General features: G+C 45.8%; 1 protein-coding gene across 1 annotated transcript in view; it reads left to right on the top strand.

Annotated features, from left to right (window-relative positions):
* Positions 1-4,576: 4,576 nt before the first annotated feature.
* Positions 4,577-25,735, top strand: part of LOC137544696 (olfactory receptor 13C7-like) — a 34,767-nt gene continuing 13,608 nt past the window's right edge. Inside the window, exon 1 of the mRNA XM_068265791.1 lies at positions 4,577-4,641. The gene's annotated coding sequence lies outside the window, so the exon portion shown is untranslated. The remainder of the gene's footprint in view (positions 4,642-25,735) is intronic.

Genomic DNA, 25,735 nt, shown 5'->3' with positions numbered 1-25,735 from the left:
AGAATCGAGACAATCATTCAAGACATCTTCGCTTTTTGCGATATAAAAATCGCAAAAGGCTTTCCAATCAAAATCAAATTCCTTCATCAAGGCCCCAATGTCCCATGAGGCAAATGGAGGTTCAAACAAGCCAGTATCTAAATAATCTCGATATGGGTGGAGATCAGGAACCAGAACAGATTTTTTAACTGCTTTAATATAGTGTGCGATCCTACCTATAATAGGATCCACATAAGCTTTGGATTGGGGCAAAAACCCCGGAGACTGAGCAACATCATTATCATACTGAATGGTTTTGCACATTTCAGACTTGACAGAAGTAACCTCTTTATTTGTGGTTGCTATGGGCAACGAATCTTTTGGCTGACAAGCCGAATCAGCAGATTGGCCTGCAAGCAGCAACTCATTAACATATGGTAATGACACAGAAATGTTGCATAAGCTAATCTGATCAGCATCATGCACTGCAGGAAAAAACTCATAGAAATAACTTGGCATGCAAGTTCCAAGCTTACGAGAAAACACATGAGACATAAATCTGCGAGATTTATGTCTCAGATTTTTGTGTCTGGCATACTCATCAGCCCACACGAACAGATCCCCTTGGAAAAGATTGTAAGCAATCTGACCACTCCAAGTGGAAATATTGGTGGCCTGAAATTCAGGATTTGCCAAGAATCTGGAACATTCTGATATGAACTCATCTCTGGTTTCAGAGTCCAGTATCTTAAACCTCTTAAAGACATAGGATCCATATTTGACCAAATCGTACAAATCGGAAATTCCCTCTACACTGGGAATTTCGGTTTGGCTGGTCATACTGTAACGATTGTGGAATTCTCTCCGTGATCAGCGCACAAGACGTGTGCTGACACTGCGGAAATCCTCCACAAGCGTATAATTTGAGGGAACCCAGCGAAAGGTGCAAGGCACCTGTAGAGGGAAATTCCTGTCGGCAGATGGAGCTGTGGAGTGCAGAGGAACAGATCCTCTGCCCTACCACAGACGCCAGACAGGAATTGTACGAAGGGAAGAAACGCAATCACAAGAGAAGCGATTGAGAATGAGCACAGAGACAGATTGTATGTGTGTGCACCAAACTAGTCGCCAACCCGCGACGGTGCATACACAACAGCAGATATGAAGTAGGAACGCAATCGCGAGAGAGGCGATTGCCAGAGGTGACACAAGGCTACAGCAAGGCAGAGCACGAGAGTAGCAAAGGCACAGCAAATCATACAATGAGAATGATAAGGAAAATAACAAACGCTAACTAAACGCGAACACCGCACTCATTCGCAACAGTGCACGCGTTTATGCGCGGTCTCCGCGTGATAAGCACAACAGAGACAAGCATGCCTAACTAACCACCGACAGACAAACATGAAACAGAGGACGCGAGCGATTGCTTAACGGTTACCCCACCGAGCCTCCAGCAAGCGTTCGTAGCAGACAAGACAGATACACGAAAACAGGGATCAGTGCGAGATAGGATCCACAGCACTAGCGCAAGAGGCTAGTGCGATCCAAGAAGACGGAACAGAAGGATCCACAGCACTAGCGCACGGCGAGTGCGATCCAAGGATAAAAAGAGAGATGGAGATCAGACGGATCCACAGCACTAGCGCAAGGCGAGTGCGATCCTGACAAGACAGATCAGATGAGATAGCAGGTAGCAACCGCTGCTCCAGCTATACTCCAAGAACAAAGATCAGAACGACTTCCTGTCGACCACCGCTGGAACAGAACAATCGCAACAGAGCGAGCTGGATCCACTGCTCTTACCGCCAGAGCGAGTGCGATCCAAGTAAGCAACAACAGAACAGAAGGGGTCTACCAGTAACAACCGCTGCTCTGGTTAGCACCCCACAGACAGACAGAACAGGCAAAACAGATAATGCAATCCTAACTGGACTAGGGAATCTGCCTAGTGCAGTCCCAGGAATAACTCTAAGCTAATCTTTAACAAGAAGCACGGCTGACACTCCAGGAGTGTTCCACAGGATAAATCCTTATGACCAGCAAAGGTCTGTGATATCACATGGTATATATAGAGCAAGCCTACAAAGGATGTGGCTAGGCAATTTGCATGACAAACGTATGCAAATTCCTCAGCAGCAGCAGGCTGAAAAACTGACAAAAGGTCTCTCTTCCAGAGACCTGCAGAATGCAGACCTGAACAATGGTCAAAAAGCTGCCTGCCTGCACAGGCAGCTGAGAAGATCATTACAATAACAGTGTAAGAAGGACTGCAGTTTATATTTTCCCAGTGAAATTTGTTTTTGGCTCTGCCCACTTTTTGTAACCTGGACACACAGTCACTCAATGACCAAGTTTGTGAGCTTTGGGGTCCTTGGCATCAATAATTTGTATTTTCCCAAGAAATGAAACTGTTTGTGGCTCTGTCCCCTTTTCTGAATTTGAACCCCAATGACTACCTGCACCAGGTTTGAGGCTTGTGCCATTAACAGTGCAAGAATGGCAGCAATTTTAATATTCCCCTTCAAAATCTACAGGTGATTTTGAGTGGCTTTTTTAGGCTCCACCCACTTTTCTGAATATTAACCCCAGTCACCCAGTAACCAGCTATGCAAAGTTTGAGAACCCTGCTATTAACAGTGAAGAAGAGCTGCAGTTTACAATTTCCCAGAAAAATCTGTTTTTGACTCCACCCACTTTTTATAAACTTGACACACAGTCACTATTCAATGACCAAGTTTGTGAGCTTTTGGGTTCCTGGCATAAAAATTGTGTGAATGGAAGCAGTTTATCCAGAAAAGCAAATCTGATTGGCTGTTTGTGGCTCCGTCCCTTTAGTAAATTTGAACCCCAGTCACTTTATGACCAACTGTAGCAGGTTTGAGGCCTCTGCCATTAACAGTGTAAGAATGACAGCAGTTTCAATATTCCCCTTGAAAATCAATAGGTAAATTTTGATTGGCTCTTGTAGGCTCCACCCACTTTTCCAAATATTAATCCTAGTCCCCCAGTGACCAACTGTGTCAAGTTTGAGAACCCTGCCATTAACAGTGTAAGAATAGCTGCAATTTATATTTTCCTATGTAACAAAGTTAGTTGTTTTTGGCTCTGCCCACTATTTCTAACCTTGACATATAGTCACTCAATAACCAAGTTTATGAGCTCTGTGGTCTTTGGCATCAATAAGTTGCATTTTCCCATTGAAACTAAACAAATCTGATTGGCTGTTTTTGGCCCGCTCCCTTTTCAGAATTTAAACCCCAGTCTCCCAGTGACTGACTGTACCAGATTTGAGGCCTCTACCATTAAGAGTGTATGAATGGCAGCAATGTAAATATTCCCCTTGAAAATGAAAAGGTGAATTTTGATTGGCTGCTGTAGGCTCCACCCACATTTCTGAATATTAGTCCTAGTCACCCAGTGGCCAACTGTGTCAAGTTTGAGAACCCTGCCAATAACAGAATGGCTGAAATCAATCTAAAAAATCTGATTGGATGTTTGTGGCTCCACCCCTTTAGTGAATTTGGACCCCAGTCACCCAATGACTGACTGTATCAGGTTTGAGGCCTCTGCCATTAACAGTGTAAGAATGGTAGCAATGTAAATATTACCCTTGAAAATCAATAGGTGAATTTTGATTGGCTGTTTTAGGCTCCACCCACATTGCTGAATATTAATCCCAGTCACCCAGTGGCCAATTGTGTAAAGTTTGGGAACCCTGTCATGTAACCTTTTCTAACCTTGATATACAATCACTCAATTATCAAGTTTATCAGCTTTGGGGTCCTTGATATCAATACTTTGTATATTCCCATTGAAAAATAAACAAATCTGATTGGCTGTTTGTGGCTCCGCCCCCTTTCTGAATTGGAACCCTAATCACCCAGTGACCGACTGTACCAGGTTTGAGGCATCTGCTATTAACAGTATAAGAATGGTAGCAGCTTAAATATTCCCTTTGAAAATCAAAAGGTGAATTTTTATTGACTGTTGTAGGCTCCACCGACCTTCCAAAATCTTAATCTCATTCACCCAGTGACCAACTGTGCAAAGTTTGAGAACCCTGCCATTAACAGTGTAAGAATGGTTGCAGTTTATATTTTCCCAGTAAAATTTGTTTTTGGCTCCACCCACATTTTGTAACCTGGACACACAGTCACTCAATGACCAAGTTTGTGAGCTGTCAGGTTCCTGGCATCAAAAATGTGTGAATGGAAGCAGTTTATCCACCAAGGAAATCTGATTGGCTGTTTGTGGCCCCACCCCTTTAGTGAATTTGGACCCCAGTCACCCAAAGACCGACTGTAGCAAGTTTGAAGCCTCTGCCATTAACAGTGTAAGAATGGCAGCAGTTTAAATATTCCCCTTGAAAATAAATAGGTGAATTTTGATTGGCTGTTGTAGGCTCCCCCCACTTTCATGAATATTAATTAATTAATTAATTAATTAATATTAATCCCAGTCACCCAGTGACCAAGTGTGCCAAGTTTGAGAATTCTGCCATTGACAGTCTAAAAATGCCTGCAGTTTACATTTTCCCATTCAAAATGAATGGCTGAAATTTGATTGGCTGTTTTATGCTCAACCCACTTTTCCTGGATTTGTAACCTCGGTCACCAAGTGACCACCTGTGCCAAGTGTGGGGACTCTGGCTAGATTACTGTGAGAATGGCAGCCTTTTACATTTTTTTCCATTGACATGACACGCACACACACACACACACACACACGCACACGCACACGCACACGCACACACAATTTTATATATATAGATTATTAGAGTTGTATTAACCTGAGTGGCGCTACCTCTGTGTACAATATTTATATGCTATGTGGAGGAGGCGAAACCAGGAGTGCTGTTTTAAGTTTTGTTCACTGGTGTCAGAGCGTTTGTTTTTTGATTGAATATATATATATATATATATATATATATATATATATATATATATATATGCATATAAGCTGTTGACAAGCATCGACAAGCTCTTTTTCAGGGTTGCCAGTGCTGGGATGGGCCTGCTGAGGTGGACGAGGGTCCACCTCATCTTCAGTTATAGCTTCAGTGTTGTCTCATGAAATTATATAATAATATATATACAAAAATATGAGACACCTAACCTGACATTTGAGATACTGTACCTTTCCGAGTTCAAACATGTTACCATTCTTTTTCATTGTGAATGGCCAAATTACATAAAAAATTGCTTTGTTTGCAAAATTCGTTTTGTAACATAGCTTTCCTGGAAGGCGGAAATTTGGGTGCCCCCGGCAACGATTTGGGTGGCCCACATCTGCTAAATAAAATATCTTTAATATAGCGCATAAATGCGGGCGCCAGATAAATATTGTTGTCAACATTAGAATATTATGAAATATGTTATCGTTTTGAAACTTGCAACGTTATAGTTTTTGTAATGTGATTTTGTTTGTATGTACAAATCTTACGTTATCAAATATACTATTGTTTGTATAAGTTAGGTGTGAGGAAGGGTGTTTGTGTGTGGAGGTTAGGCACCAGCAGGGATGTCTTAGGGCAGTGCTGTCCAACTTCACGGGCATGGAGGGCCGGTTTTTTTCCAGACCACAAAATGCAATCAGATTGGGAGCAGATTTCCCCACAAAATGCAATCAGATTGGGAGCAGATTTCCCCACAAAATGCATTTAGATTGGCGGCAGATTTACCCACAAAATGCATTCAGATTGGCTGCAGATTTACCCACAAAATACAATCAGAATGGCTGCAGATTTACCCCACAAAATGCAATCAGATTGGCGGCAGATTTACCCACAAAATGCATTCAGATGTGCTGCAGATTTACCCACAAAATACAATCAGATCGGCGGCAGATTTACCCACAAAATGCATTCAGATTGGCGGCAGATTTACCCACAAAATGCAATCAGATTGGCGGCAGATTTACCCACAAAATGCATTCTGATTGGCGGCAGATTTACCCACAAAATGCATTCCGATTGGCGGTAGATTTACCCACAAAATGCATTCAGATTGGCGGCAGATTTACCCACAAAATGCAATCAGATTGGCGGCAGATTTACCCACAAAATGCAATGCACAATGTAAATATTTACATCCCCCCTCCCCCTCGTTCTCCCCCGTGCTGCCGCTGCTTAAATGTAAATATTCCCCCCTCGTTCCCCCATGCTGCCGGCTCTAACTCACATCAGATCAGTGGCGGGCAGGAAATAGGAACCAGCCAGACCAGCGTATAGCAGGCGTGCAGTGAATTTAAATGCAGGAAGTGACATGATCGGTCACATCCTGCACTTAAAGTCCACTGTGCAGCTGCCATGCGCAGGTCTGGCTGGTTCCTATTTCCTGCCCGCCAATCTGAAGTGAGTTAGAGGCGGCAACACGAGGAGAACGAAATGAGGGGGGCTGTAAATTTACTTTACAGCAGCCGAGGCATGGGGAAAAGGTTTTTTTTTTTTTTTTTAAAAAGGCCCCTCAGCTCTGGGGACTGGGGGCTAACAATGTCACAGCATGGAGCAGGAGGGCCCCAGCAGAAGGCCTGGCCAGTTGGACAGCACTGTCTTAGGGTTAGGCACCACCACCAGGGGGGTCTTAGGGTTAGGCTCCACCATCGGGGGTTAGGGTTAGGCATCGTTAGTGGAGGGTTTTATGTAAGAGTAGGGCTAGGTTAAGCTGTAGTAAAATATCAGTAAGATTTTCTGCTGTTTTATTACTGACTGTTTTAATACGGTACTTATTGTTTACATGTTTTTGGCTTCACCACGCCTCCAGTTCAACAGGATCTTTATTGTTTATTAAGATTTCATCCCATTTTTCCTTGTGCCTCTTTTTCATGCACATGCTTTACTAGTAGAAAGGACTCCTGGTGCCGTGTCCTCACTCCCGCTGATGGCACCAGGAGCGTACTGCGCAGGCACAGACCATACTAGGCCTGCGCAGTACGCGCCTGGTGCCATCAGCGGGAGTGAGGACACGGCAACGCAGGCGCAGTGGTTTTCAGACTTTAAAGTCTGAAATTCCAGAAGTGAACTGGAGGCGGGGCCAGAGCATCGGTGAGTGGCTGCACGGGCACAAGATGTCTGCGGGGGACCATTAGAAGCCCCGGGTAACTTCAACTCATTTTCCCCCGACCCCTACAGTGTCCCTTTAATCAAGATACCTTTTTTGCCAGTAATTTTAAATATACTGTAAGAAAATAGGTAATCCTGGTGATCTAGTGGCCCCCTTCCCTCCACCACGAAGATGCCTGGTGATCTAATGGTCACACTCCCTCCCCATATAGTGTTTTCCGATGTCTAGTGGATCTGCCCCACCCGACCCCATATAGTGTTTTCTGGTGTCTAGTGGCCCCGCCCCTCCCCATATAGTGTTTTCTGGTGTCTAGTGGCCCCTTCCTCCACATATAGTATTTTCTGATGTCTAGTGGCCCCGCCCTTCCCCATATAGTATTTTCTGGTGTCTAGTGGCTCTGCCCCTCTCCATATAGTGTTTTCTGGTGTCTAGTGGCCCCGCCCCACCCCATATAGTATTATGTGGTGTCTAGTGGCTGAGTCAGGTTGCTTTGAGTCCTTATTCGCTCCACGCAGTGCCTAATTTTGGTGCTGCCATGTTAACTACAGCTATAGAGAAAACAGAGAAAACTTCAGTAAAATCTCTGTAATCTGAGTACTGCCAATACCTGGACCCCGAATTAAACCACCATAGGGGTAAATTAGATAAGCAGTAGCGGAATATATTTTTAAAATTCCCTTGCATTACCTCTCTCCCCATTGCCAGCATCCTCCTCCCCATTCCTCTCTCTTTCTCTCCAAGTTGTGGCAGCGAATCCAGCTGCTGCCGATTAATTTCCTCCCAATTAGACCTGGCACCCACTCTCCCTCCATAATCCCTTCCTGTGACACAGTCACACTGTCATCAAATAGATGATGCTAGGCAACAGTAGGAAACCGGCACCGGCTTCCCACAGCGTTGCTAGGACTTGGAGGAGTGGCCCAGCTGGATGTGATCACAACAATGTTACCACCCATCCTGTTAAGCCACGCTGTCATCAGAGAGATGACAGGCGTGGCTGTGGCCGTCTGTTGCTAGACAACAGCAGGAAGCTGGGTACGGCTTACTGCAGCATTACCTAAGAGAGGCCCCAATTTTTTTGTATTTGTGGCCCGAATCAGCAGCTGGACTAGAGGGGGATGGAAGCTTGTGACCAAGGTACCACCTGATGGAAGTACTCTGTGCCCAGGCAGCAGTGGAAGACGTGTCTGTGGACAACTGGATGGGCTCTTTGGAGGGTTCTCTGTGTCTAGCTACTTTCATGTGCATTCCTGGACCTGAATGGTGTGGCCCTGTGTGCACTATATGCAAAAAATTTGAAATTTCAAATATTTATGTTGTATTTTGTATTCTACAAATGTGTACCTTTCAGGGCTGGATTTCTCATAAGGCACTGTAGGCACATGCCTACAGGTGCCTGATGATGGAAAGGCGGCTCACTCTCCTCACTGAGTGCCTTCCTCCCTATACAGAGTCCTGATGAGAGTGTAAATGAGAGGTTACCCACCCTGATCTAGGAATTCCACTGGAGAGAGAAGTCTAGTGTGGCAGGACATCTGTGCCTATAGGCTCATGTGCGGTAAATTTGGGCCTGGTACCTTTACAAGTACAAGTTACACTTTTTTGAAAAAAATATAGCACTTCAGAAAATTGGTGCCATTTTCTGACATTTGGCCATCAATACACAGAAAAAAATGCCTCCTGTGCCTTTACTCTAGTTTCTTACATGTGTTTTGGGAGGGGATTACAGAGGAAGGGCGAAGCTCATAAGAAATTGTGTATACCTGAATGTGAGTAGATGATTCTAGAGGAGGACAGAAAAAGGTTTTTACCATAGTGTTGCTCGAACAGTGCTCGGCACTGTTCGTTATTCCCCCGAACATAGGGGTGTTTGTGTTCGGTTCGAGCACAGCTCGGCCGCGCTGTTCGGTATCCTCCCCTCGCTTATGGACGCCTCTGTGACAAAACTTGTGACAAAAAAATTAAATCTTCTATGAACTCACCATACTCCTAACAGAATACCTTGGGGTGTCTTCTTTCTAGAATGGGGTCATTTGTGGGGTTCCCATACTGCCCTGGCATTTTAGGGGCCCTAAACCGTGAGGAGTAGTCTTGAAACCAAATGTCTCAAAATGACCTGTGAAATCCTAAAGGTACTCATTGGACGTTGGGCCCCTTAGCGCACCTAGGCTGCAAAAAAGTGTCACACATTTTTGTATCGCCGTACTCAGGAGAAGTAGTATAATGTGTTTTGGGGTGTATTTTTACACATACCCATACTGGGTGGGTGAAATATCTCTGTAACTGGACAATTGTGTGTTAAAAAATCTAAAAATTGTCATTTACAGAGATATTTCTCCCACCTGCATGGGTATGTGTAAAAATACACCCCAAAACACATTATACTACTTCTCCTGAGTATGGCAATACCACATGTGTGACACTTTTTTTGCAGCCTAGGTGCGCTAAGGGGCCCAACGTTCTATTCACAGGTCATTTTGAGGCACTTGGTTTCAAGACTACTCCTCACGGTTTAGGGCCCCTAAAATGCCAGGGCAGTATAGGAACCCCACAAGTGACCCCATTTTAGAAAGAAGACACCCCAAGGTATTCCATTAGGTGTATGGTGAGTTCATAGAAGATTTTGTTTTTTGTCACAAGTTAGTGGAAAATGACACTTTGTGAAAAAAAAAAAAAATTTCTGCTAACTTTTGACAAAAAATAAAATCTTCTATGAATTCATCATACACCTAACGGAATACCTTGGGGAGTCTTCTTTCTAAAATGGGGTCACTTGTGGGGTTCCTATACGGCCCTGGTATTTTAGGGTCACAAAACCGTGAGGAGTAGTCTAGAAACCAAATGCCTCAAAATGACTGTTCAGGGGAATAAGCATCTACAAATTTTGATGACAGGTGGTCTATGAGGGGCCGAATTTTGTGGAACCGGTCATAAGCAGGGTGGCCTCTTAGATGACAGGTTGTATTGGCACTGAAGTGCAGGGAGCGCAGGATGTTCTCAAATCGTGACCTGGACATGGCAGCAGAGAACATGGGCATGTGATGTATTGGGTGCGTAGACCAATAAGACCGCAATACATTCTTTTTGACTAGACCCATGTTAAGGAGAAGGTCCCAAAAAATGTTACGTTCGGAAACTTGGAGTGGCTTCCACCGATAAGGCTGGGCATAGTAGCTTCTTGGATTGGCGGTTGCGTATTGTGTGGCATAACTGTTGGTCTCAGCCACAATTAAGTCGTACCAGCAGTGATCAGAAAAAAAAAATATTTAACTGCGGTGGGGCGGGTGAGGGTTTGGCTGGGTGATCAAAAGCCCACAGGGGGGCAGATTAGGGCCTGATCTGATGGATAGGAGTGCTAGGGGGTGACAGGTGTTGACAGGAGGTGATTGATGGGTGTCTCAGTGGGTGATTAGAGGGGAGAATAGATGCAATCAATGCACTGGAGAAGTGATCGGAAGGGGTTCTGAGGAGGATCTCTTGATGGGTAGGTGTGTTAGGGGGTGACAGGAGGTGATAGATGGGTGTCTGAGGGTGTGAATAGAGGGGTAAATAGATGCAAGCAATGCACTGGGGAGGTGATCGGGGGTATCTGAGGGCGATCTGAGGGTGTGGGCCGGTCATTGGGTGCCCGCAAGGGGCAAATGAGGGTCTAATCTGATGGGTATGATGGGTAGCAGTGACAGGTGGTGACAGGGGGGGATTGGTGGGTGATCAGTGGGTGATTAGAGGGGAGAACAGATGTAAATAATGCACTGGGGAGTTGATCAGAGAGGGTCTGGGGGGCTATCTGAGGGTGTGGGTGGGTGATTGGGTGCCTGCAAGGGGCAGATTAGGGCCTAATCTGATGGGTAGCAGTGACAGGTGGTGACAGGGGGTGATGGGGTGATTCATAGGTGATCAGTAGGTGATTACAAGGGAGAATATATGCAAGCAATGCACTGGCGAGTTGATCAGAGCGGGTCTGGGGGGCTATCTGAGGATGTGGGTGGGTGATTGGTTGCCCGCAAGGGGCAGATTAGGGTCTGATCTGATGGGTAGCAGTGACAGGTGGTGACAGGGGGTGACGGGGTGATTGATAGGTGAAAAGTAGGTGATTACAAGGGAGAATATATGCAAGCAATGCACTGGCGAGTTGATCAGAGCAGGTCTGAGGGGCTATTTGAGGGTGTGGCGGGTGATTGGGTGCCCGACAGGGGCAGATTAGGGTCTGATCTGATGGATTGCAGTGACAGGTGGTGACAGGGTGTTTGATGGGTGATTGATGGGTGATCACTGGGTGATTAGAGGGGAGAGCAGATGTAAACAATGCACTTTCGGAGGTGATCTGAGGGTGGGTCTGCGGGCAATCTGAGGGTGTAGGCGGGTGATCAGGTGTCCACAAGGGGCAGGTTAGGGTCTGAGCTGATGGGTGGCAATGACAGGGGGTGATTGACAGGTGATTGACAGGTGATTACAGGGGAGAATAGATGTATACAGTACACTGGGGGGGGGTCTGGGGAGGATCTGAGGGTGTGGGGTGGTGATCAGGAGCCCCCAGGGGGCAGTTTAGGGACTAATCTAAAAAATAGCGCTGACAGATAGTGACAGGGAGTGATTGATGGGTGATTAGAGGAGAGAACAGATGTAAACAATGCACTTGGGAAGTGATCTGGCGGCGGGTCTGCGGGCGATCTGAGGGTGTGGGTGGGTGATCAGATGCCCGCAAGTGGCAGGTTAGGGTCTGATCTGATGGGTAGCAGTGACAGGTGGTGACAGGGGGTGATTGATGGGTGATTGACAGGTGATTGACAGGTGATCAGTGGATGATTATAGGGGAGAATAGATGTATACAGCACACAGGGGGGTCTGGGGGGGTCTGGGGAGGATCTGAGGGTGCGGGGGGGTGATCAGGAGCCCCCAGGGGGCCGTTTAGGGCCTAATCCAAAAAATAGTGTTGACAGATAGTGACAGGGAGTGATTGATGGGTGATTAGGGGGGGTGATTGGGTCTGGGGGGTAGGCAGGGGGGGGGTCTGAGGGGTGCTGTGGGCGATCAGGGGGCGGGAGGGGCAGATCAGTGTGCTTGGGTGCAGACAGGGAGGGCTGCAGCCTGCCCTGGTGGTCCCTCGATCACTGGGACCACCAGGGCAGGAGGCAGCCTGTATAATACGATTTGTATACATTACAAAGCGTATTTTACGCTTCTAACGCGGTGATCGAAGGGTCAACAACCTGTCGGCGCTTCCGTACGGCCGGCGGGTTGACGTCGCGAGTTGGCAGAGCCTATTGCCAGCAGATGCATGCGCATCACAGTGCACGATCCCCGGCCCGGAAGAGTCCCAGGACCCGACGCCAATTGGCATTACGTGGTCCTGGGCATGCCACTTTACCGTCGCCAATGTACAGTACGCGGTCGGCAAGTGGTTAAAGAGGAACTGTCACGAAAATCTTAAAATTTTAAACTCATACAAATAAGAAGTACATTTCTTCCAGAGTAAAATAAGCCATAAATTACTTTTCTCCTATGTTGCTGTCACTTACAGTAGGCAGTAAAAATCTGACAATACCGACAGGTTTTGGGTTAGTCCATCTCTTCATTGGGGATTCTAAGCATGACCCTGAAAAGGATTTATACAAAGATGCTGGCCAGTCCCCCTGCTCACCATACACTTTTTTGGCAGTTGGACAGAGCAACTGGCCAACTGCCATTTACTAAGTGCTTTTAAAAATAAAGAAAAGCCTAAGAACCCCCTATGAGAAGTTGGGCTAGTCCAAAATCTGTTGGTAATTTCAGATTTCTAATACTTACTGCAAGTGACAGCAACATAGGATAAAAGTAATCTATGGCTCATTTAACTCCGGAAGAAACGTACTTCTTAGTTGTATATGCTAACATGTATTTTAAATTTTAAGAATTTCGCGACAGAGGTCCTTTAAGTCCATTCAGTGTAAACCATCCTAAAGACTGCCCGGGAATAAAGTCTGGGTTATCTCTTATGGTTTGGAGTGGTATTTGCTTCTTTTTTACTTCATGTTTAATTAGCTCTAGCATTGTTTTCAACATAGATTTAATAAAGGGATGAGTTGACTAAGGTTACTCTTGTTCCATGAGAAGACCAAGCCGAAGTTCACCCAAGATGTCTCCATTTCTACCCACCACTTTCTCTCGCCTTTGCATCTCCATTCCAGGATTCGCTAAAGAAGGTTAGCAGTGTGATACTGGGCCATATCGGAAGCTGCTAAACCACCCGCTTCTTTGCTTTTTGTAAGATAATGATAGGTGATTCTGGGAGTTTTGTTGAACCAAATAAACCTTTGGAGCAGCCTGTGCAATGACCGAAAACCATGCCTGGGGAATGTCAACTGGGATGTTTTGTATCAAAAAAAGAATCTTAGGGACAAGGAAAGTCTTAATAATTGCTACCCTGCCTATACTGTTAAACATTGGTTTATTCCAGGATTCTAGGGAATCTGAACTGGGCTTGATTATATCTTTAAAATCATCAGAAAATAATGCTTCTGGGTTGCTACAAACCTTAGTTCCCAAATAAGTAATTTTGTTTTTCTGCCATCTTAGATCGGCAAGAGAACTTATCTTGCCAATGTCTCGTTACTACAGCCTTTGTTTAAGAGTTGCATCTTTTTCTTGTTTAGTTCGTAATTAGAACAGAGAGAGAAATCAGCCAGGATTTTTAGCGTTTCCCTTGTGGAAGCATATGGGTCTGTCAAGGTTAGAATCAGGTCATCTGCATAGACCTGCTGTTTAATTTCTACACCTCCCACAGTCAGACCCCTAATTCGTCCATTATCCTAAATAGCTCGTTTTAATACCTCCATGGCAAAATTGAATAGACAGAGGGCATCCCTGACGGACTCCATTTGATATCTTAAAATCTTTTATTAATTGCCCATTGATGTTAATACAGGCTGACTGGTTTATATAGAGTTTCCTAATTCTATCAATGAATTTGTCCCCTAGATTGAATTAAGACCAAAAAGAGAAAATATCACTTGATAGCCTATCAAAGGCCTTTTCTGCATCTATTGCTATGAGAACCGCTGCCAATTTCCTTTCCCTGCAAGCAAAAATAAAATTATTCACCAACGAAAGATTATCGCTGATCTGACGGCCGAGCCTAAAACCGTTTTGCTGATGGCCTAATAATTTGGATAGGTGATTGTCAAGATGTTTGAATACATTTTAACATCGACATTATTAATGAAATTGGGTGATAGTTTGAACAGTCCGTCTTATCTTTGCCTTCGTTCAGAATCAGTGCAATGGTTGCTTTATTTGAAAGATCTGAAAATAAACTTTCCCCCTGTTGCGCACTAGTCAAGGCGCAAAAGGGGGCCGAAAGTTCATTCATGCATAATTTGTAGAACTTATATAGGAAATATAATTCTTCCTCTATGATTGGGGAATTTAACTCCTCACGTTCTTGTGCATTTAATGATGGAATATCCACTCTGGACAGAAAGTTGAGTCCATTCTCTTTTGGGCTACCCAGGTTATATAATCTAAGTATATAAAAGTGTGTGTGTGTGCGTGTGTGCGTGCGTGCGTGTGTGTGCCGCAATCACTAAAAAACGGCTTGACTGATTTGAACGGTCGCACCCCCCATGCACACTTGAGCGGAGCGACAAACAGCAAATTAGATTCCACCCATTCATGTCAATGGAAAAAATGTAAAAGGCTGCCATTCTCACAGTAATCAAGCCTGAGTCCTCACACTTGGCACAGTTGGTCAAGGAAAAGTGGGCGGAGCATAAAACAGCCAATCAATTTTCAGCCATTCATTTTTAATGGGAAAATGTAAACTGCAGCCATTCATAGACTGTTAATTGCAGGGTTCTCAAACTTGCCACAGTCGGTCACTGGGTGAATTAGATTAAGATTAAGTGGGTGAGCCTACAACAGCCAACAAAAATTACCTATTGGAATTCAAGGGGAATATTAAAACTGCTGCCATTCTTACACTGTTAATGACAGAGGCTTCAAACTTGTTTAGTTCATTGGGTGACTGGGGTCCAAATTCACTAAAGGGGCGGGGCCACAAACAGACAATCAGATTTCTTTGCTGGATAAACTGCTTCCATTCACACATTTTTGATGCCAGGAAAATGAAAGCTCACAAACTTGGTCATTGAGTGACTGTGTGTCAAGGTCACAAAATGTGGGCGGAGCCAAAACCAAATTTCACGCGCGATAGGTTAGCACCGCTTTGTGAATCAAGCCCTTAATGGCAGAGGCCTCAAACCTGATACAGTCAGTCATTGGGTGACTGGGGTCCAAATTCACAAAAGGGGGTGGAGCCACAAACAGCCAATCAGATTTGTTAGATTGATTTCAGCCATTCTGTTATTGGCAGGGTTCTCAAACTTGACACACATGGCCACTGGGTGACTGGGACTAATATTCAGGAAAGTGGGTGGAGACAAAAGCAGCCAAGCAAAATTCACCTTTTGATTTTCAAGGGGTATACTGTATATACATCGCTGCCATTCTTACACTCTTAATGGCAGATGCCTCAAATCTGGTACAGTCAGTCACTGGGAGACTTGGGTTTAAATTCTGAAAAGAAGGCAGGCTACTAATAGCCAATCAGATTTGTTTAATTTCAATGGAAAAATTCAACTTATTGATGCCAAGGACCCCAAAGCACAACTAACTTTTTATATGGGAAAATATAAACTGCAGCCATTCTTACACTGTTAATGGCAGGGTTCTCAAACTTCACACAGTTGGTCATTGGATGACTGGGATTAATATTCAGAAAAGTAGCTGGAGCCTACAACAGCTGATCAAAATTCACCTATTGATTTTCAAGTGGAATATTGAAACTGCTGCCATTCTTACACTGTTAATGGCAGAGGCCTCAAACCTGCTACAGTCAGTCACTAAGTGACTGGGGCTCAAATTCACTAAAGGGGCGGCGCCACAAACAGCCAAACAGATTTCTTTGCTGGATAAACAGCTTCCATTAACGCAATTTTGATGCCAGGAACTCAAAAGCTCACAAACTTGGTCATTGAGTGACTGTGTGTCAAGGTTACAAAAACTGGGTGGAGTAAAAAACAGATTTCCCTGGGAAAATATAAACTGCAGCACCTTCTTCATTCTTAATGGTAGGGTTCTCAAACTTTGCACAGTTTCTTACTGGGTGACTTGGATTAATATTCAGAAAAGTGGGTGGAGCCTTAAAAAGCCAATCGATATTCACCTGTTGATTTTCAAGAGTAATATAAAAATTGCTGCCATTCTTGCACTGTTAATGGAACAAGCCTCAAGCCTGGTACAGTTGGTCATTGGGTCACTGGGGTTCAAATTCAGAAAAGGGGGTGCAGCCAAAAACAGCCAATCAGATTTGTTTTTATTGATGCCAAGGACCCGAAAGCTCACATACTTGGTCATTGAGTGACTGTGTGTCCAGGTTACAAAAAGTGGGGAGAGCTAAAAACTAATTTCACTGGGAAAATACAAACTGCAGGCCTTTTTACACTGTTAATGGCAAGGTTCTCAAACTTTGCCCAGATGGTCACTGGGTGACTGAGATTAATATTCAGGGAAGTGGGTGGAGCCTATTATAGCCAATCAAAATTCACCTGTTGATTTTCAAGGGGAATATTTAAATTGCTGCCATTATTACACTGTTAATAGCAGATGCCTCAAACCTGCTGTAGTTGGTCAATGGGTGACTGCGGTCCAAACGCTGAAGAGGGGCGGAGTCACAAACCATTAATCTGATTTATTTAATTACTATGGGAGTATACAAATTATTGATGCCAAAACTCACAAACTTGGTCATTGAGTGTTCTGTGTGTTAGGGTTAGAAAAAGTGGGTGGAGCCAACACCAGCCAAATACATACCCGGGCAACGCAGGGTCATCAGCTAGTGTTTGATAAAAGCTGGCAAATACAGTACTTCCCCTATCTCCCTGGACCCTGAGACTAATTCTCCAGAATGTCTATATACTAGGTCAATACATTTCTTTGCTTTGTTTTTTTTTCAATATACTAGCCATTAGTTTACCTGAACGATTAGTATTTATCATAAGTTCTCTATAGTTTTTTTTAAGTTGTTTCTTACACTTATTATTTAATTTGTTGTTCAGGTTGTCTCTTGCAATTGTTAACTTTGTGTAATTTAGACTAGATGGGTCTGCCTTATGACTATTCTGAGCTACTTGTAATGCTGACAAACAGTTGTCTAGAGTACATTTTTTTACGTATACAGTCTACTGCTGTGCTTAATCAAGATCCCTCTCAAAACACACTTAAAGGGAACCTGAACTCAGTCAAATTATTTAAAATAAGCACATGATGTACCTGCAGATGAATATTACAGACTTTCCTCGCTATCAGTTCCTCACAGAAGCTCACCATTTTCTTCTAACAACAATTCCTTCGAGTTCTGACGACATTTTGTCAGAACTGAAATATATCAGTTGCTGTCAGTTATGTAGCAGTGGCTGTCAGTTATAACTGAAAGGACAACTGATGAGCTAGGTAATGTCCATGTTTCCCATGGCTCAAGTGACTGATATTACAGTTTAACAGCCTGCTGACCCGGAGGCTGTTACAGGGTCATTGCCATTTTCAAAATGGAGGACGGAGAATTCCATCGAGCACAGTGGACAAACAGGATGCAGGAGAGGAGAAAAAGACCAATGAGTAAACTGTGTGGGAGGTAAGTATGATGTGTCTATGCTTATTTTGACTTTTAATTTTCAGTTCAGGTTTTCTTTAAGCGTGTCTCATAATACAACTTCAGATATGTTATCGATTCTATTGTGGTCATAAAATTCCTTTATGCTGGCTTTTAACTCTTGCTTGAGTTTAGCATCTTTTAAGATATCTGTATGTAATCGCCATAACCTGTCTTTCCTTTTATTAGACGTCCACTTAAAGAGAAACTCCAAGAATTGAACTTTATCCCAATCAGTAGCTGATACCCCCTTTTACATGAGAAATATAATGATTTTCACAAACAGACCATCAGGGGGCGCTGTGTGACTGATTTTGTGCTGAAACCCCTCCCACAAGAAGCTCTGAGCACCACGGTACTCTGGGCAAACTGCCACAATGTAACAATGTTCACAGACAGGAATTAGCTGTTTACAGCTGTCTCTAACAGCCAAAATAGCTAACAGCAGCTACATAACCTGCCCACAGTAAAAATGTCACCATGTAATAAATGTCAGAATGTAAATCGGGGAGAGGAAAGATTTTACAATGAGCAAACACTGACTAAATCATTTATACATAATTATTGTAAAAATGAAGCACTTTTTTTATTACATTATTTTCACTGGAGTTCCTCTTTAAGTGTGAGCACCACAGGTGCGTGGTCAGAATAAGTAAAATTTAAGATTTTTATATCCAAGACTTGCTCTAATTCGTCCTGCTGAAGCCTGAAGTAGTCAGTTCTAGAGTACATCCCATGACTAGGTGAAAAAAAGTGTAGTCTTTCGAATCAATATTAAGAACCCTCCATATGTCTAACAGCCTCCTAGATTTCATCAAAGTAAGTATATCCTCAAGTTGTTTATGGGGAAAATTCAGATTTTTCTTAGAATTATCCATCTCTGGGTCAAGGGTCAGGTTAAAATCGCCCCCGATAATTATTCTACCCATGGACATGGAATCTAGAGTTGCAAAGAAGTGCCGAAGGAAATCATACTGTTTTTTATTGGGGGCATATACATTCGCCAGTGTAGTGGGGATATTATTAAGCTCTCTTACTAGGATCAAAATTCGGGCGTCGTCATCAACACATTCACACATTTTTGATGCCAGGAACCTGAAAGCTCACAAACTTGGCCATTGAGTGACTGCGTGTCAAGGTGTCAAAAAGTGGGCGGAGCCATAAACAAATTTCACCGATCAAATATAAACTGCAGCCATTTTTACATTGTTAATGGCAGGGTTCTCAAACTTTGCACAGTTGGTCACTGGGTGACTGGCAGGGCCAGCGCTACCATAGAGACAAAAGGGACAATTGCCCCAGGGCCCCAGAGCCTGTAGGACCCCCAAGGTGTCTCCCCCCAGCTTAACTGTTGCTCTCTAGGGACCCGCCAGACTCTTCAGCAGAACCATGGGGTGTCATCCCATGGCTCAGGAGTCTACTGCCACTTTTTGGTTGGGGGGTGTCTACTGGGGGGCCCCCTGGTTAATTTTGCCCAGGGGCCCCACTGTTACTAAAAACGGCCCTGGTGATTGGGATCAACATTCAGGAAAATGGGTGGAGCCTACAACAGCCAATCAAGATTCACCTATTGATTTTCAAGGGTAATATTTACATTGCTGCCATTCTTACGCTGTTAATGGCATAGGCCTGAAATCTGGTACAGTCAGTCATTGGGTGACTGGGGTTCAAATTCACAAAAGGGGGCAGGGCCACAAACAAACTCCATGCCTTCTTACACTGTTAATGGCAGGGTTCTCAAACTTTGTCCAGATGGTCACTGGGTGACTGAGATTAATATTCATGGAAGTGGGTGAAGCCTATAACAGCCAATCAGATTTGTTTGATTTTTCAATGGGAATATACAAAGTATTGATACCAAGGATCCCAAAGCTCATAAACTTGGTAATAGAGTGACTGTATGTCAAGGTTAGAAAAAGTGGGCAGCGCCAACAACTAAATTTAAAAAATATAAACTGCAACCATTCTTACACTGTTAATAGCAGGGTTCCCAAACGTGACACAGTTGGCCACTGGGTGACTGAGATTAATATTCAGAGAAGTGGGTGGAGCCTACAACAGCCAATCAAAATTCACCTATTGATTTTTAAGGGAAATTGTGAGGAATCGCGGAAGAGCCCCCGCCATGAGCCAGCGGCGGGCGGCTCTTTCCGCATCACACGGAGAGGCAGCCGCCTCTTTACATCATGAGGCGGCTGCCTCCGTGCAGCATGTTGTGCAACGCGGCGAAACCGCCGCGTTGGACGCGGCGGTTCGCGCACATGTCCCCGCTGCGGAGACACCGCAGAGCGGGGCTGCTGTAGCTGGGACTCGTAGTCCCACAGGGTTTAGAGTGACGCGCGCGCGCACACTCAAACAAGCTTTATGACATCCGGGAGAGAGTCAGCTGATCAGCCAGGTCAGCTGACTCCAGCTCCGCTCCCCATTGGTCCAGCAATCAGGGAGGTGCTGGGGGACACGTATGAGTATATATACTGCCGGCTGTTCACTCATATCTTGTCTGGAGTTGCGATCACATACGTGGGAGCACCCAGATCCGTAGTCAGATCCGTTAGTGTGCCGGGACCAGCTGGAGCTGTAATCCTACACTAAGCTAGATTCTGTTGATAGCTTAAAGTACTAGTTTGATTGTGATTATCTGTTTTGACTTTTGCCTGCCTCGACTATTCTCCTGAACTCTGATCTTGTACCTCGATATTTCTGATACTCTGTTGCCGAACCCCGGCTCGTTCCTTGACTCTGCTTCTGCCTCCTGATTTTGTACCCCGATATATCTGATACCCCGTTGCTGAACCCTGCCTGTACTTTGACTCCGCCTTTGCCTCCTGATCTTGTACTTTATCTGTCCGTGTGTGTACGACCTGGCTTGCCCGACCTCGAGAACCGACCTTACTGTTAGAGGCGGTTCCTCGCTCTGTTAGGGATCCTTCCTCCTGAAGGTTACTTTCAGTCTGTCCTTCCTACTGTCAGTCTGACTCCTCCCGTCTTGGAGAGCTCAGATCTGCGGATGGAATCTGTGCAGTTCTCCTTGCCGCACTGAGGCTTGTCCTCTGTATTACTGTTGCACCAATCACAACACTCTACTCAGGTGACCAGAGGTTAGCTAGTATATTGGATTATCGGTGATACTGCAGATCACATATAATCTGGTATACGTCTGTATTTCCTGTGATACTGCAGATCACCGGTAATCAGACCTCTCTGTGCTTCACCGGTCGTTACAGAACGCCAGACCCAAAAGACAGATGGAACGCACTGATCCTCTGACTGCGCTTGCCACTTCGGTGGACAGTATCCATCAGGCACTGGGCCAGCACAAAGCCAGCACAAAGCCTTAATCGATGCCTTATCAGGCTCAGTGCGAACCCTCCAGACGTCAGTTGATGCAGTGCGATGCAGTGCGATCCCCTCCTAGTGACGACATACGTATGCCTGTACCTGACAAATTTTCCGGCCACAAATCTGACTTCCGGAATTTCAGGAGTAGAGTGCTGTCATATTTCGAGTTGAGACCCCGATCCTCGGGGACTGAGACCCAACGGGTCATCTTTATTAAAACCTTGCTGACTGGTGACTCCCAGTCCTGGGCATATAACCTGCCCTCTACCGATACAGCTCTGACCTCGGTAGAGGAATTTTTTAAGGCCATGGCCGTAATTTACGACGACCCTGACCTCTGAGCGGAAGCTCAAACTTTTGCGGCAAGGCGGAGGTTCGGTCGAGGATTATGCGGCAGAGTTCCGTAGGTGGTCAGTCACCGCTAGATTTGACAATTTTGCCCTGATGGACTACTTCTTGTCTGGGTTGTCGGAGGAGGTCTCCGATCTACTGTTGACCGTTCCCGAGCCCAAGACAGTTGATGAGGCCATATCATCGGCCATTCGAGTTGATCGTAGGCTACGCCATCAGAGGCAGGCTAGGGGCAGTCACCGTGTCAGGGTGACTTCGTATGCGGCACCATCCGCTACACCCCTAGTAACACCTTCTCCGCCTATCTCACCCTCTCCGGCCTTGCCTCCGCCCGAACCAATGCAGATTGGTCGATCGAGACTGACCCAGGTGGAGCGAAGGCGGAGAATGTCGGAACAGCTATGCCTGTATTGTGCAGCAGCAGGGCATAGGGTGCGAAACTGCCCGAACAAGTCGGGAAACGAGTTTGCCTAGGAGTAGTGGGGGGTGACACCCTAGGCACACAATTTTCACCCCTTAAAGAAAAGAAATGACTGCTTCCCTGTACGATTACATGGGAGAATAAGTCGGTGGCCACTGAGGCATTTATTGATTCTGGTTCAGCGGCCAATTTTATGAATTTTGAATTCGCTCAAAAGTTGGGTATTCCCCTCACCCCTGTGAGGCCCCCCATTCAGGTCACGGCTGTAGATGATTCCCCTCTACAACGGAATCGTGCTCTATCCCAGACTCCGGAAGTAAAAGTCACCATAGGGGCACTGCATGGGGAACAATTATCATTTTTTGTATTGCACATGTCAACCTCCACGATTATCCTAGGCATGCCGTGGTTGCAAGTCCATTCACCTCAAATAGACTGGGCCACGGGTCAGTTAACCACTTGGTCACCTCATTGTTTTCAGCTGTGTTTGGGAAAGTTGACCCTGGGACAAACCAGAATTCAGGTGGAAGGAGTACCCGACCAGTACTCCGAGTTTTCCGATGTGTTCTGTCCCAAAGCAGCAGACAAGTTGCCCCCACATCGCCATTTCGATTGTCCCATTGACCTCCGTTCAGGTTGTGTACCTCCCCGGGGTCATTTGTACAATCTGTCGGGACCCGAAAAATTAGCCATGCAGGATTATATCCGTGAAAACTTGGCCAAGGGTTTCAGTCGCCCATCCCGCTCACCTGCCGGAGCCGGTTTCTTTTTTGTTAAAAAGAAAGACGGAGGTCTGCGACCCTGCATTGATTATCGCGGCCTTAACAAAATTACCGTGAAGAATCGCTATCCTCTGCCACTGATAGACGATCTGTTCACACAAATTACAGATGCTAAGATCTTTTCCAAACTAGATTTGCGGGGCGCGTATAACCTGATACGCATAAGAGAGGGCGATGAATGGAAGACGGCCTTTAATACACCAGATGGGCATTATGAGTACCTGGTAATGCCCTTCGGGCTATGTAATGCCCCGGCCGTCTTCCAGGAACTCATTAACGAGGTATTCAGAGAGGTGTTGGGGAAATTCGTCTTAGTCTATCTTGATGATGTCCTTATCTTCTCCAACAATCTCTCGGAACATAGAAACCATGTGAGATTTGTTTTGAATCAGTTAAGGCAGAACTCTTTATATGCAAAGCTTGAAAAATGCATCTTTGAAGTAACATCTGTCGCTTTCTTGGGGTACATAATTTCTACCACGGGCCTGTCTATGGATCCTGCTAAAGTCTCTGCTGTACTGGAGTGGCCACAGCCGGTTGGGCTAAAGTCCCTTCAGCGTTTCCTTGGCTTTGCTAATTATTACAGAAGGTTTATAAAGGGGTATTCTACGGTCATTTCTCCCCTTACCAATCTCACCAGGAAAGGGCGGATACTGCTCACTGGTCTCCTGAGGCTTTACATGCGTTTGCCACCCTGAAAGGCCTTTTTTGTTCAGCACCCATCCTCAGACATGTGGATACGTCCTTCCCGTTCATTGTGGAGGTGGATGCTTCGGAGGTCGGGGTGGGGGCTGTGCTGTCGCAGCGGTCAGGCTTACAGGGTAGAATGCACCCATGCGCGTATTTCTCTCGCAGGTTCTCCCCTGCAGAGAGGAATTACGATATTGGTAATAGAGAGCTCCTGGCCATCAAATTAGCTTTCGAGGAATGGCGACATTGGTTAGAAGGAGCTGAGCATACCATCACGGTTTACACCGATCATAAAAACTTAGAATACATCGAGGGGGCTAAGAGGTTGAGCCCTCGTCAGGCTCGGTGGGCGCTATTTTTCTCCAGGTTCACTTTTATTATTACGTATACCCCGGGGAGCAAGAATATTAAGGCAGATGCTTTGTCCAGATGCTTTGAGTCAGAGGTAGCACAGCCTTCCATTCCAGAGACGATAATTCCCCAGAGGTTGATACTGGCAGCCACTGGAACTTGGGAAGATTGGAGAGAGAAGTTGATTTCCTTTCAGGAGGACATCCCGGAGGGGAAGCCCGCAGGGGTTCTGTTCGTTCCTCTACCATTTCGCCTTCAGGTTCTAGAGATGTTCCATGCACATAAGAATGCAGGGCATCCTGGGGCATCTAGAACACAGGATTTGGTAGCCAGATGTGCCTGGTGGCCTTCCTTGGCAGCAGATTGCAAGGAATATGTGAAGGAGTGTGTGACATGTGCCAAGAGTAAACCCTCCCGGCTGGCACCTGTCGGTACTTTGCAGCCGTTGCCCACCCCGACTGAACCGTGGACACACCTGTCCATGGACTTCGTGGGCGAGCTTCCCAGGTCTGAAGGGATGACGGTCATTTGGGTCGTGGTCGACCGATTTAGCAAAATGGCCCATTTTGTACCTTTGAAAGGACTCCCCTCGGCTCAGGAACTGGCCGAGTTGTTCATCACGCATGTTTTTCGATTGCACGGCATTCCCGAAGACATAGTCTCAGACAGGGGAGTCCAATTTGTCTCACGATTTTGGAAAGCCTTTTGCCAGCTCATGGACATAAAACTATCTTTCTCGTCTGGTTATCACCCTCAGACCAATGGCCAGACTGAGAGAATAAATCAGTCGTTAGAGCAGTTCTTAAGGTGTTATGTGGCTGAAGCGCAGGACGATTGAGTCAGATTTCTGCCGTTCGCGGAATTTGCCCAAAATAACTTAAAAAACTCGTCCTCCGGATTTTCCCCTTTTCAGGTAGTGACGGGAAGATCACCCAAATTTTCCCCATTACCTATAGCTTCCACTCCGTTCCCAGCCCTGGAGACCTGGCAAAGGTCATTTAGGGACCTTTGGGGGACAGTAAGAAGTAACCTGGAGAAGGCTTTTTTGAGTCAGAAGGGTCAAGCCGACAAGAGACGGTCGTTGGAGTGGAGGTTCCAGCCAGGAGACCTGGTCTGGGTGTCCACACGTCATTTGATCCTAAAACAACCTTCTAATAAGCTTGGTCCCAGGTTTGTGGGTCCATTTCCGATAACCAAAAAGATCAACAATGTCACATATACCGTTGATCTTCCCACCAGCATGCGCGGAGTAAGGTCTTTCCACGTATCACTTCTCAAACCCGCAGTCCAGGTGGGTCCCACTCCTCCTCCTCCTGTCTTAGTCGATGCCCAACCTGAGTATGAGGTGGAGAGGATCATAGATTCACGTACTGTGCAGAACTCGGTGCAGTATCTCGTACATTGGAAGGGGTACGGGATTGAGGAGAGGCAATGGGTACCTGCGGACGAATTAGTGAGGGAATTTCATGCGGTACATCCAGAAAAACCTGGAAGGAGTTGTCCGGAGTCCACTCCTCGGGGGGGGGGGGGGGGGGTACTGTGAGGAATCGCGGAAGAGCCGCCGCCATGAGCCAGCGGCGGGCGGCTCTTTCCGCATCACACGGAGAGGCAGCCGCCTCTTTACATCATGAGGTGGCTGCCTCCGTGCAGCATGTTGTGCAACACGGTGAAACCGCCGCGTTGGACGCGGCGGTTCGCGCACATGTCCCCGCTGCGGAGACACCGCAGAGCGGGGCTGCTGTAGCTGGGACTCGTAGTCCCACAGGGTTTAGAGTGACGCGCGCAGGCGCACTCAAACAAGCTTTATGACATCCGGGAGAGAGTCAGCTGATCAGCCAGGTCAGCTGACTCCAGCTCCGCTCCCCATTGGTCCAGCAATCAGGGAGGTGCTGGGGGACACGTATGAGTATATATACTGCCGGCTGTTCACTCATATCTTGTCTGGCGTTGCGATCACATACGTGGGAGCACCCAGATCCGTAGTCAGATCCGTTAGTGTGCCGGGACCAGCTGGAGCTGTAATCCTACACTAAGCTAGATTCTGTTGATAGCTTAAAGTACTAGTTTGATT

This window comes from Hyperolius riggenbachi, chromosome 2 (assembly GCF_040937935.1).
Source record: "Hyperolius riggenbachi isolate aHypRig1 chromosome 2, aHypRig1.pri, whole genome shotgun sequence".
NCBI classification, from domain to species: Eukaryota; Metazoa; Chordata; class Amphibia; order Anura; family Hyperoliidae; genus Hyperolius; species Hyperolius riggenbachi.
Note: the sequence above shows the minus strand (reverse complement) of the source record. Positions and strands in the feature narration are given on the sequence as shown.